The 12,620-nt window shown below is 46.6% G+C and overlaps 1 pseudogene; it reads right to left on the reverse strand.

Annotated features, from left to right (window-relative positions):
* Positions 1–12,255: 12,255 nt before the first annotated feature.
* On the reverse strand, positions 12,256–12,595 carry LOC136609974 (histone H2A type 1-like; annotated as a pseudogene).
* Positions 12,596–12,620: the final 25 nt, after the last annotated feature.

Genomic DNA, 12,620 nt, shown 5'->3' on the forward strand with positions numbered 1-12,620 from the left:
AGCCTTCCAATACCTGCTGTCCTTATTATTCTCAAGGAGGGTTATACGACTAATTAGGGATTTCCCGCTCTTATCTTTCTTATTTAAGGCACTTCGCGGTTTATAGGACTAGTCTGTTCCTGCGTTCCATCCCACTAATCCCCAATAACGGCAGTCTTCTCCCCAGACGTTATCAGTGGCGCAAACATATTGTATTCCCCGGGTATGCAAGTCATATAACCAGCTGGACTGAGCTAAATCTGGCCTGCGGTGGGATCTTGCGCCTAGACGAAGGACCACAATACAATAGTCGAAGGAATATGCGGCTACTTGAGCATTGGACGAGTTATACTAGAAGGTAACCATACCCCCATATTCTTCCGACTAAGGATTCCAGTTGCCACCCTCCTCTCTCACTAGCCCTAACCAGAGTAATGTCTTTGGCACAACTAAGACTGGTCACCCGGATCTGAAGCTTTCTTACAGTATGAAGCATGGATCCATGTAAGTCTTTCGGCTAGTTTCACAGCTGTGGCAGTAGTCAGAAGCACCTGGTAGGGGCCATCAAATCGGAGCTCAGGAGGGTGCTTCCTGAGGAACTTCTTGACGCACACCCAATCCCCAGGCTGCAAGATATGTGTCCCAGTGTCTGCCTCTGAGTCTGGAAGAGAACACCTGTGCATAGGCTTTGGTTAGTTCTTTAACAACGGAAATCACATACTCAGTCAACACATCAGATTGTAATTGTAACTACTGAGGATAGTAACAACCTAGCCTTGGGGCTAGCCCAAACAATCTCGTAGGGAGATAATGTATAATCCCCCCTGGGTTCATATCTAACACTGTATAAGGTTATTGGATGACAGTCTTTTCAAAGTGGCGTCATTTTTAAGTATCTTACTTTTTAGCGTGCCACTACGTCTCTCCACCTTTCCACTACTCTAAAGATGGTAGAGTATGTAAAAGGCCTGGGATACACCCAGAGCAGACATGACATGTTACATTCACCTGCGAAGTTTGTACCTCTGTCTGACTCTGAATCACTTCTGGTACCCCCATATTCACAGTTTACCTCGTTCATGAGCTTCTTTGCGGTTACCTACTTGTTTACCTTGGTAACAGGGTCGGCCTCCAACCTGCAAAGACATCAACAACAACAAGCACGTATTCATACTTCCCAACAAGTGGGAGCTGAACGTAGTCAATTTGCAATCCCTGAAATGGGTAGAGTGGTCCAGGCAAGTGTGATGCGGCAAATTTACTTCTGCCCTGTCTCACCCATGGCATAGATCATGCTAAACTGGACAAATGATGCAGCAGCTACAGAGAACCTAGAAGTCGCCCATCCTCTTTCAAGCGTCGTCGTCATTACTGCTTTACTAGGTGAGTCTTTCCGTCCATCAGCTGGGCCATCATGGGATACAGGAACTGTGGTGGGCAAGTGCTGTTGACTGTTCACCACACGCTGTCCTGTTTCTGCTGCTCCCATATTAGTCCATTTATTCTTTCCTTCCTTGCTGGCTTGTAACTGTAAAAGTCTTTAGCATATCAAAGTCCAAATTTTTGTCAATGTCCAAAGTTTTTACCACTGACTCATGCCGTCAGTATCTTTTCTTCTTTCTTCCACGGCTTGAGGGCCGCTGCCTTTGCTATGCTGTCAGCGAGGGTGTCGTCTCTCACCTCTCCAGTGTAGGAATCGGTGCGAACTCTCAACTTTGTCAGGTAGAAGCAGGGCCTCCATGCGACTCTGTACCGCTGCACCATTCTCAATTGGTTGTCCTGCTAAGGTAAAAAACTGTCTGGCCTTCCATATTGGGCCGTAATCATGAGCTATGCGAAATGCATACCAGGAGTCAGTGTAAAGGGTTGCCGTCTTACCTCTCGCCACTCTACACGCCTTAGTGATGGCCTTTAATTCCGCTTCTTGTACTGAGACATGCGGAGGCAGAACTTCTGCTTCTAGGACATCTTGTTGTGTGACCACTGCATATCCGATGTGGAGTCATCAATCCTCACCCTGATACCATCTGCAGAAAGCTCAACATATGCATTATCAACAGAGGTTCTGATAACTGTTTGCATACCTGCAGTTTCTTACTGAATTAGTACTAAATAATCGTGCTGATGTACTATTTGACATGGCTCGGAATCTTGTTATCTTATTCCATTTATTTATTTTTTTTTCAAACCCAATAGCTGATCTACAACACCTATATCATCTATGGCACAGATCACCTCTGCATCCCCCCTTTTGAACCGGAATACTCAATGGAAAAAAAGAGTAATTGCGTTCAAACTAGTAAACCAAGAGGCACAAAAACAAGCACTTTGTAGGTCAAGGTGACATTGTATGCAGCGAAGTCTGAGCGAAAATCTCCTTACAAAAAAATGTTTTTCCTTTCAGGTCGCAGTTAGCATTTTTTAACACAAGGGGGCGCAACACAAGTCAAATTTTACGTCACCCAGTGTAATAGTATTTCAGGGTATGGCCAGCGTTTAGCTTTTACTCTCCTGTCGGAATATAATTATAGCTTCAGTGTAGACTGACACCAGAATATACAAAAGACTTAAAGAAAAACTAAAGAATACAGATGAATTAACATCCTACTCTGGGCAATTCAGTCCCTCTTTCTTCACATAAAAAGTAATATTACTTCATCAAATTGCGTGAAAAAGTTTGCTGGGTGACTATAGGGAAATTATTTCATCTGTAGGAGCCTTCCATAACATCATCGGTCTGAGTATCCATTGGAGAAGCGGGCAGTGGAAAACAGAGCCCCTGGGAACATGAGAGAGCGTCCCCTGTCATGTATTCCTGGTCTCTGCCCCCCATGCATCAACTCCAATCTTCCATACACTATAAACCAGCTTAGTCATCTACTATGTCCCAAGCTGCATCTTCACAAAGGTTTGTTTCCCTGAACTTATCACACATCCAAAGTGGCCACATCTTGGAGCGTAACAAAGTCTGGTCAAACAAAACCTTACTTCAGACAATCATGATGTTAGCACTGGATACAGTGGCATTGGGGAATATAGGCCTCCCAAATGCAGCAAAATGGCCGCCAGAGGCAGAAAGGGGCGGGGCTACAAATCTCCCAGGTGAGGCAAGATGGCTGCCGGAGGAACGAGCGGGGCCAGGGGCAGCAGCACTTCCAGGTGAGGCAAAATGGCCGCTGGAGGAGGAAGGGGCGGGGCCAGGTCCTGTCCTGGATGGGGAGGGACCGGAAGTAACATCACACACCCTGAAAGTGAGCACATGGGGAGAAGTAACTTCAGGGTGGGGGCAGGCCTCACTACATTTACTGCAGAGTCACACTATGTTGGATTGTAAACATTGCAAGCACGGCCGCCATTACAGGGAGGGGCTGTAGTCAACACAAAGACATTACATTGTTCATAAGCAATACACATACCCCCCTACATGCTTTCCCCTCTTCAATCTCTTAACTACGTTATACCTCCTCCTAGCAATCTAAAAACACCTTTCTTTCTGCTAGGCTTCCTGCTCATCTTCTGAAAACTTTCTACAACCTATCTTACCATACTCATTTCTGCTTATCTGTCCATAACCTGACATTTCTTTCTGCAACTTTTCCTTTGTAAAACGTTTCTACATGTTTTGCATATTCCAAAACATCCTATACTGATCCCTCATTCTATTCTACCTGCTTATTCTAGCCTATTCGAAGTTTCTGGACACAGTAGTGTTCCTCTTGTAAAATCTGCTTTCTTCAAATCCTTCCAATATAACCTCTCTTTCCCACTCAGATTACAATGCACATTAATTCTACAAAACAAAGACAAAGGCAACAGAAAGGGTTAATTGGAAAAAGCTTTCAGTTCACTCTTATCAGCAGCCCTCCCCCCAATAATAAACACTGCACATTCTTTCTATAATACCAGACAGACGGGATTACTGGAGAATACCCACAATGGCTCAAGGTTTATATCTCATCTACCTTTTTTAACAACCCACCGTCTAGTAATCCCCAAGAGCACTTCTTGTACACGTTCTAGACAGGACATTTTAGCTATACACAGAGACTGACGATTATTTTCAATGACCAAGAGTTTCTGGAGTCAGCCGTCACAAAGCACGGCTATACTTCACACGTATATACCTTTTCACATATGAGAACATAACACGCTCAATCATAAAAGGTAGATATACGTATCATAAATTTTCCTAACCTCACACTAGTTTACCTAGGAGCAAGTGTCTGGCGTGTTCCCTCAGACCTAAACAGCCGAGTCCGCCCTTCCGACACATTAACCCTCACAGAATTTGTCTCTTGGTCTTGTATACACAATTTTTAACCGTCTCAGACATAGCAACCACAGCATACAAAATACCCCTAGACAGGTAATATGGTGATTTTTCGAGTGGACAGACCTGTCTTTCAGTGAAGGTCCAGTCTGGATCAGATACAGGCAGATTTAGCAGTCAGAACCCAGATCACATCGGTAGATTTACATAAAGCAATCTTACCGTGTTCTGTAGATTTTCGGGCCCCTGAGTTCTGCGTGCCATCTGCCGATCTCTGTACGTTCCAGGCTGTGACCTCACAGATCCACTCGCCCACCCAAGGACGACACTGTTCTGGATTATGATTTTCTCCAGCAGGCTTCGGGGTATTTTGCCGCTTCCGAATTGTATCGTGTGCACACATCATCGAACCAGATCAGACACAAATGCTGGTCTAAAACTGGGAGAGTCTCTACAATGTATAGAGGCTCAAGCCTTTTATTATAACACATGACAACCGCCCTTCAATGGGCGTGCAACAGATTACATCAGTAACATATAAGATTCTCATTTGTCGGATCATATAGAATCTCCCACCTCTCTGCCCACCCTCTTCCAAGTGCTGATGTAGCATGGACTTTTGTCCTAGCTCCAGTCATGTCTGTGTATAAGCAAGTCTTATCAACATGTGCTCAGGCTGAAGCAATTCCTTTGTTGTAGAAGTTTCAGGATGGGAGGGGTGAAGAAGTGCTAGTTCAACACTCAGTGTTGGACACAAATATACATGTAACACTATGACCCTTAACTCTTAGAGGCTTCTTGTGCAATTCCTATGTACTTAGCTAACATTAACATCATACATCCATTGTCTAGCAAATACCATGATTAGATTGTGTGTGTCCTTTAAACTCCACAGAGCTAAGAGTCATTACAACAGCAAAATACATTTGGTTTATACAAATCGATAGACATTTTATAATAGCAATCATCATGTCTATCACACCAAGTGCTGTGCTGCTGCAAGTGCAGGGTACAGGTGAAGCTCCACAAGATGGCGATAGCACCTCTACCATGTCCTGTGCTGCTGCAGGTACAGGCAAAACTATACAAGATGGCAGCACCTCTACCAAGTCCTGTGCTGCTGCAGGGTAGAGGTGAAGATCTACAAGATGGCGGCAGCACCTCTACCAAGTCCTGTGCTGCAGATCAGGGTAGAGGTGAAGCTCCACAAGATGGCAGCACTTCTATCAAGTCCTGTGCTGCTGCCTGGTACAGGTGAAGCTCTACAAGATGGCAGCACCTCTACGAAGTCCTGTGCTGCTGCAGATGCAGGGTACAGGTGAAGCTCTACAAGATGGCAGCACCTCTACCAAGTCCTGTGCTGCTGCAGGTGCAGGGTACATGTGAAACTCTACAAACTGGTGACAGCACCTCCACCAAGTCCTGTGCTGCTGCAGATACAGGGTACAGGTGAAGCTCTACAAGATGGCAGCACCTCTATGAAGTCCTGTGCTGCTGCAGATACAGGGTACAGGTGAAGCTCTACAAGATGGCAGCACCTCTACAAAGTCCTGTGCTGCTGCAGGTGAGAGTACAGGTGAAGCTCTACAAGATGGCAATAGCACCTCTACCAAGTCCTGTGCTGCTGCAGGTGCAGAGTACAGGTGAAGCTCTACAAGATGGCAATAGCAACTCTACCAAGTCCTGTGCTGCTGCAGACGCAGCGTACAAGTCAAGCTCTACAAGATGGCGATAGCACCTCTACCAAGTCCTGTGCTGCGTGCAGTGTACAGGCGAAGCGCTACAAGTTTTATGAGACCTCTAATAACCAGGTGGTACCCCTGGTTACTGGCACCTCTGTATAATAGGATTTAGCTTGTGTTAGGGGCCCTTTGCATAGCGTTTTTTTGTGGGCCAGAACCGAGAGTGGGTCCAAAATAGGGGAGACATGCAAATCTTTTCATCATACTTTCTCTCCGCTCCTGGTTTTGGCTCACGGACGGCTGGGTGTGGGAGCCATCATGTGCAAGTGCCCTCAGGTAAATTTGTCAGTTTTAAATGTCAGTGTTAACCCTTACTAGGTTTTAAAGAAAGAGCTGGTTCAGGGGTGATGATGGGGAATTATGTTATTGCTAACAATTGTGTTTTATTAATGGTGTTTTATTAATGGTATCATTACTGAGGTAGCTCTGGGCACTGTATGGGGTCTGTCAGTTTTGAGGTAACTACTGCATGGGGTCTTGTTAGTTTTGAGGTAACTACTGCATGGGGTCTTGTCAGTTCTGAGGTAACTACTGCATGGCGTCTTGTCAGTTCTGAGGTAGTTACTGCATGGCGTCTTGTCAGCTCCGAGGTAGTTACTGCATGGCGTCTTGTCAGCTCCGAGGTAGTTACTGCATGGCGTCTTGTCAGCTCCGAGGTAGTTACTGCATGGCGTCTTGTCAGCTCCGAGGTAGTTACTGCATGGCGTCTTGTCAGCTCCGAGGTAGTTACTGCATGGCGTCTTGTCAGCTCCGAGGTAGTTACTGCATGGCGTCTTGTCAGCTCCGAGGTAGTTACTGCATGGCGTCTTGTCAGCTCCGAGGTAGTTACTGCATGGCGTCTTGTCAGCTCCGAGGTAGTTACTGCATGGCGTCTTGTCAGCTCCGAGGTAGTTACTGCATGGCGTCTTGTCAGCTCCGAGGTAGTTACTGCATGGCGTCTTGTCAGCTCCGAGGTAGTTACTGCATGGCGTCTTGTCAGCTCCGAGGTAGTTACTGCATGGCGTCTTGTCAGCTCCGAGGTAGTTACTGCATGGCGTCTTGTCAGCTCCGAGGTAGTTACTGCATGGCGTCTTGTCAGCTCCGAGGTAGTTACTGCATGGCGTCTTGTCAGCTCCGAGGTAGTTACTGCATGGCGTCTTGTCAGCTCCGAGGTAGTTACTGCATGGCGTCTTGTCAGCTCCGAGGTAGTTACTGCATGGCGTCTTGTCAGCTCCGAGGTAGTTACTGCATGGCGTCTTGTCAGCTCCGAGGTAGTTACTGCATGGCGTCTTGTCAGCTCCGAGGTAGTTACTGCATGGCGTCTTGTCAGCTCCGAGGTAGTTACTGCATGGCGTCTTGTCAGCTCCGAGGTAGTTACTGCATGGCGTCTTGTCAGCTCCGAGGTAGTTACTGCATGGCGTCTTGTCAGGATTTTTGAGGATGCTTGAAGTATAAGCCCTACTCCAAAATTAAGCCCTCGTTACAGTTAATAAAAAAAAAAAAGTAAATGTAAATAGTGTTCAGTCAGCTATGCATGGCAAAAGTAAAATCATCTGGAGCAAAAAGTAATAGACCCTGTCTTGTTTTCGGGGAGACAGGGAAGATGGACAGTCATTATCCTACTTTTAATGTATAACGGTGCTTAAAATAGTGACGTTTTCTAGTAGTCTCTGTTTAAGTATTCTCCCATTATAGTAAACAGAGTTTCTTTTCTGTGAATGGAAGTGTAAAGAAGAAGTTTCATTGAGAAAAAGAATGACGTGTATAGTCACATGGATAGGAAATGACGCCGATCAAATGACGCAAAGATGGCTCCGACACTGGCGTGCATCGTGTGAAGCGTAAGTGGATTTTAAAAACTTTTAATTATATATGTAGAGAGACTAGAAATGTGTAATATGCTTGAGTAGGGCAAACTTTGTAAATTGCCGAACCGCATTACATATAAGGAATAGAAAGACATTACGGACCGAAGAGTCTGTGTTGATCCCTGTGGTCCGGCAGCGCGGGGATATTTTCTACTAGATACATTCTACATTGATTTAAAGCCCACGAGTGGGCTGCATCCCAAGGATGTCTCTCCAGTTATCTGGATTAGGAACCCGGGGGGAGGGGGGGGGGGGGCAGAAAAGCTGTCGTGGATATCGGGTGCCAGTGGATTCTCGGTCCTGAGAATTCCACTGAGCACCAGGTGAGTACACCCTAATATTCACCTTTATCCCATCTTTTGAAACAAAGAGGCGCTGACATAACCTTTCTAATGCCGGGTAGAGGGCGCCCTGCACTGATCTCTGGAAATGACTGACTATTCTGCCTGGTTGATCCCACTCGTGATGTCTGTGCGCCCTTCTCCTGTACATGAATGGTCACAACTAGAGGACGTGGCCAGAAATCGCTCTGATCGTTTGAAGGTGAAGCCTCTGGGGGGGGGGGGGGGGGGGGGAGAAAACATCACCGAAGAAAACCAACGGAACAAAAAAAACATCTGAACTCTTTTTGTAATGGTGCAGCCAAATCACCCAGCTTTCCCTGAGTCCTGCATGGCTTTCCTCTTGCATAGCGTTGCAGCTCATATTACCCAGATCTCTTAAAGTCCTGCACAATCCCTTTACTTAGCGGTAAGTCCACAACACCAAGCTATTCTGGAGTCCTACACAGCTACCCACATTCGTAGCTGTGCAGCCATATCATTCAGCTCTCCCAAAGTCCTGAAAAGTCATCCCCTTTTTATTGAGTTGCAGCCAAATCACAGCTGTCTCCGTATGTAGACCCTAACCATATATTTAATGTGGTTGGAGTATTGAGTATAGGTATGTATACCTCTGATAGTAAATTTATTTTGTGTTCTGTTGCCATTTTTTGGTTCTGCTTCTATTGTATGTTGCAGCCATGGTTTAATGTCTATATTTCTATTGGGTAGTGCTGACCTATTTTATCCTTTTTTTTGTAGACTTTAGTAGTGCAGCCACGTCACCCAGTTCTCCCCAACTCCTGCAAAGCCATTGCCTATTATGAAGATGCTCTTATATCACCCAGCTCTCCCAGAGTCCTGCACAGCTGTCCTATTAAGTAAAGATACAACTATGTAGTGACTCGCCCCAGTCTTTTTGCGCAGCCATTATATTACCCAGCTATCTCTTTGTGTAGATTGAACTACAGATTTAGCTAAATCACCCAGCTCGCCCAGAGTCCTGCACATCTATTTTGTTACATAGAGGTGCAGCCACATCGCCCAGTTCTTTCAGAATCCTGCATGGTTATCCCCTTATGTAGACTTGCCAAGTAGTGCAGCCAAGTCATTCAGCTCTCCCAGAGTCCTGCATGGAAGTCACCCTACAAAAACGTGTGGTTTCATCACCCAGCTCTCCCAGAGTCCTGCACAGCTGTTCCCTTACATAGAAGTGCAGACAAATGACCCAGTTCTCAGAGTCCTGCACGGCCGTCACTTTATGTAAACTTAGTAGTCGCAGCCAAGTCACCCAGCTCTCCCAGAGTCCTGCATGACTGGGTCTGTATTTGGATTATAATTAGATGTTTGTGTTCTGTCTTACAATAAGGAGAAACCTTTAGTGCACCGCAGTCTCCTGTATTACAGTTGGGGCACATAGAGGATTCGGTCGCAGAAGCGGGATTAGAGGAGGATCTGGCCATGTTACATGGATGGAGGGACAGAAAGAGGGGAAGAACTGCTCAATTGAGTGGGAAGTTCAAAATCTCCAGTAATGAGCAAATGAGCAGGAAGTACTGGACTGTAGCTCCTCCCACAGTCAGCGCTGCCCCAGAGTTAACCCTATTTACTGTTCTCATTCTTTCTATCACAGTTTCTTTAGATTTCACTAATTTGCAATGACTACAGGTATATAAAGTGACCGAAAACTTGCAGATTAAGGGTTAAATGCACATAGTTAGGAGGGTGTCCTGTGAGAAGTCATGTATGGGGCAGCTTGGACAAAGAGCATGAAGCTTGTTAATGGCACCTAATGGTATTTATTATCCTCTCCTCCCACAGAGGCTACACATATACATAGAAAGAGAGCAGCTAGAGAGAGCTGCCCCCCTGCCCGGGGGAGGGTTCATGCGATGCAGCAGAGCCGGAGTGACCCTACAGCACTGAGAAGGAAGCTGGGAGACGTAGCTCAGCTACACTTGTACTACAGCCGGATAATCTTGAGTTGCTCCCAGGTCCAGCTATGTGGGAGCACCTTCAGCCCTCAAGTAGTAAAGCATGGAAGAGGAAAAGAGGTTTCCCGTCGTGGATGTATTTGTGAGGGGAGAGGAGTAAGTCCCACCTGAAAGGAGCGAAAGCAATAGCAGTTGTGAGCAAGTGCGCATCAAGGCCCAGTGCAGAGGTACTCAATTATCTGTTTTACACACCCGCTGTAGTAGACATGATAATTAATTAGTATAAAATGTCTATCGATTTGCACTAGACGTATTATGTGTGTTTTGTGACTTCAGCCTAATGTGAAACTCTGCTGCATAAGGAAAGAGTTAAATCACAGTGTTATATGTTATTGCTTGAGTGTTCTCCCAGTCCTCCCCATCCCCCACACAGAATCTTCTTGAACAAAGAGATATCTACTTTCAGTTTCAGATTCGAGCACATGTTTGTGAGACAAAGACTTGCTTATACATTGGACTTGAGAGAAGGTGGGCAGGAAGGGGGATTCTATATGATCTGACAAATGAGAATCCTATATGTTACTGATGTAACCTGTTGCCCGCCCATGTTATGCTGTACAATAAAAGGCCCTGTCTGGCTGTTTCTGGGCAGAGAGCCATTTTGGATATGAGGCCGATAGCTTGTGTCTAATTTGCTCCACGATGTGTGCACACGATATAATTCGGAAGCGACAAAATATCCCGAAGCCTGCTGGAGAAAATCATAATCCAGATCACCGCACGTCCTGAAGTCTGGTGGAGATACTCTATAGTCTTTGTTCACACTCAAGCGTCCGTCCGGATGTCTGAATCCCACTGAGTGGAGGTACGCACGGGTTGATCTGAAGTCTGCATCACCCTGTGGAGGTACTACTGTCAAGTTTATTGAATTGCCTGCACTGTCTCTTCTTTAAAGTGTGCCATGTATTGCTGAAGTTTTTCAGTAAAGTTATTTCCTGACTGTTCCTGGGTACCTGCGGTACTTAAACTGGCTGTGGCTCATTTATTTTCCCCGCTGATGTTTAGGCCAGGGGGTACCGGAATGGTGGGGTCACCCTTGACAAATCCCTTTAACCTTTTCTCCTGTTAATTGGGCATCCCAACGACGGGGGTGTGCGGAAGAGACCCCGCGCTGCCCTGGCCTTGGCTACGTATGTCCCTCCGGGAGGGAGCGTGGTAGGTGCCGCCATGACGAGCTAGCATCTTGCCTTCCCAGCTCTTCAGTGTATGCCATGTGCCTGGGGTTACCCTACGGGACGCTGCACTACAGCTGAGCTTAGGACAAAGGAAGGAAAGGAGGCTGCGCCTTCTCATCAGTACACCGGCACTGACAGGGCAGCAGTGGTGGCTATAGTAGCTCACATTTGTGCTGCTAGCGCTCTACAGTTCGTCCCGTGTAAATGGGCCTCAAGGACACGACAGTGCAGAACTCTGGAAGAGCTGGGTGGGTGACACGGCCACATCACTACATAATGGGATCAACCGGGCAGAACGGCGGGTCATTCCCGGAGATCAGCGCAGGACGCCTTCTATCCGCCAGAGCGTTATCGCTTTCATCAAGACAAATAGAATCTGATAAGTTTGACACATTTTACCGGCAACAATAAGAATTGTTTCTTTTGTTCATTATAAGACGTCACATCTACAGGATTCGGTCACTGAGAGCGATAACAGCTTGTTCTACCGGCGATCACCGGGCCGGATTTGTTTTTCTATCTTTCCTGCACAGCTATCAGCTACTGGCGGGACGTTGTCATCGCTGCAGAACCATCACACACCAGGGAGAAAAGGCAAAACCAAGAAAATAGGCAGAAAATTCAAATCCTGCGATCATCCAGTCAGAAATACAAGACAATATTCAATTAACCAGTTAACTCCAGGACTGGTGAGCGAGTCCTGTAGACCGCAATACCTGGATACAGGGTGGCAAGCTGGGATGGGGTAAATCCGCTACACTCCCTGCCCCTTATGAAGTGTTCTATACATTTATACACACCACTGGAAAGCCCTGGGTATAGATCACCGAGTATCATCGTATAAGCGGTGCTGCTCTGTTGTAAGGAACATGTGGGTGGCTCTTAGAAGAGCCTTTGGTTCTATGGAGGGATATGGGATCAGCGGTGCTCACTTGCTCTTGCTGGTCTTGCTCCTCTCAGTCTTCTTGGGCAGCAGCACGATTTGGATGTTGAGCAGGACGCCTTCCTAGGCGATGGTCACCCCACCCAGCAGCTTATTCAGCTCTTCATCGTTGAGCACGGCTAGCTGGAGGTGACTGGTTGTCCGGGGTGGCATTGCCAGCCAATTCCAGGATCTCAGCACAGCTGCCAGGTAGACCAGAGCCCCGGCACCCACCCTCTCAGTGTAGTTGCCCTTGCGGAGAAGCCTGTGCACACGGCCTACGGGGAACTGCAGAGCGGGTCTTGGCCTTAACACAGACTTTACAGCCTTGTTTACATCGTCCAGAAATTATAAATGTGAAAATTTAAAAG

Source organism: Eleutherodactylus coqui, chromosome 2 (assembly GCF_035609145.1).
Source record: "Eleutherodactylus coqui strain aEleCoq1 chromosome 2, aEleCoq1.hap1, whole genome shotgun sequence".
Taxonomy (NCBI): Eukaryota; Metazoa; Chordata; class Amphibia; order Anura; family Eleutherodactylidae; genus Eleutherodactylus; species Eleutherodactylus coqui.